Source organism: Musa acuminata, unplaced genomic scaffold, assembly GCF_036884655.1.
Source record: "Musa acuminata AAA Group cultivar baxijiao unplaced genomic scaffold, Cavendish_Baxijiao_AAA HiC_scaffold_1136, whole genome shotgun sequence".
In the NCBI taxonomy this organism is placed as follows: Eukaryota; Viridiplantae; Streptophyta; class Magnoliopsida; order Zingiberales; family Musaceae; genus Musa; species Musa acuminata.
In genome coordinates, this window is record NW_027021348.1 from 820,001 (window position 1) to 822,500 (window position 2,500).

A 2,500-nucleotide genomic window follows, 5' to 3' on the forward strand; every position below is an offset into this window, starting at 1 on the left:
GCTCCGCTCACGACGGTCGCCGCGCCACGCAAGAACAGCCCAAAAAGGGCCAAAACAGCCCAAAGAGGGGCCAAAACTGGCCATTTTTGGCTGCGCGAGCGAGCGGCGAGCGACGGACAGCAAGCAAAGCGAGAGGCAGCACAGTCCCTGCTATACGAAAGCCCCATCCAGCCCTGTGCCACCCGGGGGGTTCCAGGGTGCTGAGATGGCTGACATTTTGCTCCGCTCACGACGGTCACCGCGCAACGCAAGAACAGGCCAAAAACTGGCCAAAACGGCCCAAAAACGGGCCAAAACTGGCCATTTTTGGCTGCGCGAGCGAGCGGCGAACAGCGAGCGAAGCGAGAGGCAGCACCGTCCCTGCTATACGAAAGCCCCATCCAGCCCTGTGCCACCCGGGGGGTTCCAGGGTGCTGAGATGGCTGACATTTTGCTCCGCTCACGACGGTCACCGCGCGACGCAAGAACAGGCCAAAAACTGGCCAAACCGGCCCAAAAACGGGCCAAAACTGGCCATTTTTGGCTGCGCGAGCGAGCGGCGAGCGGCGGACAGCGAGCGAAGCGAGAGGCAGCACCGTCCCTGCTATACGAAAGCCCCATCCAGCCCTGTGCCACCCGGGGGGTTCCAGGGTGCTGAGATGGCTGTCATTTTGCTCCGCTCACGACGGTCACCGTGCAACGCAAGAACAGGCCAAAAACTGGCCAAAACTGCCCAAAAACGGGCCAAAACTGGCCATTTTTGGCTGCGCGAGCGAGCAGCGAGCGGCGGACAGCGAGCGAAGCGAGAGGCATCACCGTCCCTGCTATACGAAAGCCCCATCCAGCCCTGTGCCACCCGGGGGGTTCCAGGGTGCTGAGATGGCTGACATTTTGCTCCGCTCAAGATGGTCACCGCGCAACGCAAAAACAGGCCAAAAACTGGCCAAAACGGGCCAAAACTGGCCATTTTTGGCTGCGCGAGCGAGCGGCGAGCGGCGGACAGCGAGCGAAGCGAGAGGCAGCACCGTCCCTGCTATACGAAAGCCCCATCCAGCCCTGTGCCACCCAGGGGGTTCCAGGGTGCTGAGATGGCTGACATTTTGCTCCGCTCACGACGGTCACCGCGCGACGCAAGAACAGGCCAAAAACTGGCCAAAACGGCCCAAAAACGGGCCAAAACTGGCCATTTTTGGCTGCGCGAGCGAGCGGCGAGCGGCGGACAACGAGCGAAGCGAGAGGCAGCACCATCCCTGCTATACGAAAGCCCCATCCAGCCCTGTGCCACCCGGGGGGTTCCAGGGTGCTGAGATGGCTGACATTTTGCTCCGCTCACGACGGTCACCGCGCGACGCAAGAACAGCCCAAAAACAGGCCAAAACGGCCCAAAAACGGGACAAAACTGGCCATTTTTGGCTGCGCGAGCGAGCGGCGAGCGGCGGACAGCGAGCTAAGCGAGAGGCAGCACCGTCCCTGCTATACGAAAGCCCCATCCAGCCCTGTGCCACCCGGGGGGTTCCAGGGTGCTGAGATGGCTGACATTTTGCTCCGCTCACGACGGTCACCGCGCGACGCAAGAACAGCCCAAAAACAGGCCAAAACGGCCCAAAAACGGGCCAAAACTGGCCATTTTTGGCTGCGCGAGCGAGCAGCGAGCGGCGGACAGCGAGCGAAGCGAGAGGCATCACCGTCCCTGCTATACGAAAGCCCCATCCAGCCCTGTGCCACCCGGGGGGTTCCAGGGTGCTGAGATGGCTGACATTTTGCTCCGCTCAAGATGGTCACCGCGCAACGCAAAAACAGGCCAAAAACTGGCCAAAACGGGCCAAAACTGGCCATTTTTGGCTGCGCGAGCGAGCGGCGAGCGGCGAACAGCGAGCGAAGCGAGAGGCAGCACCGTCCCTGCTATACGAAAGCCCCATCCAGCCCTGTGCCACCCGGGGGGTTCCAGGGTGCTGAGATGGCTGACATTTTGCTCCGCTCACGACGGTCACCGCGCGACGCAAGAACAGGCCAAAAACTGGCCAAAACGGCCCAAAAACGGGCCAAAACTGGCCATTTTTGGCTGCGCGAGCGAGCGGCGAGCGGCGGACAGCGAGCGAAGCGAGAGGCAGCACCGTCCCTGCTATACGAAAGCCCCATCCAGCCCTGTGCCACCCGGGGGGTTCCAGGGTGCTGAGATGGCTGACATTTTGCTCCGCTCACGACGGTCACCGCGCGACGCAAGAACAGCCCAAAAACAGGCCAAAACGGCCCAAAAACGGGACAAAACTGGCCATTTTTGGCTGCGCGAGCGAGCGGCGAGCGGCGGACAGCGAGCGAAGCGAGAGGCAGCACCGTCCCTGCTATACGAAAGCCCCATCCAGCCCTGTGCCACCCGGGGGGTTCCAGGGTGCTGAGATGGCTGACATTTTGCTCCGCTCACGACGGTCACCGCGCGACGCAAGAACAGCCCAAAAACAGGCCAAAACGGCCCAAAAACGGGCCAAAACTGGCCATTTTTGGCTGCGCGAGCGAGCAGCGA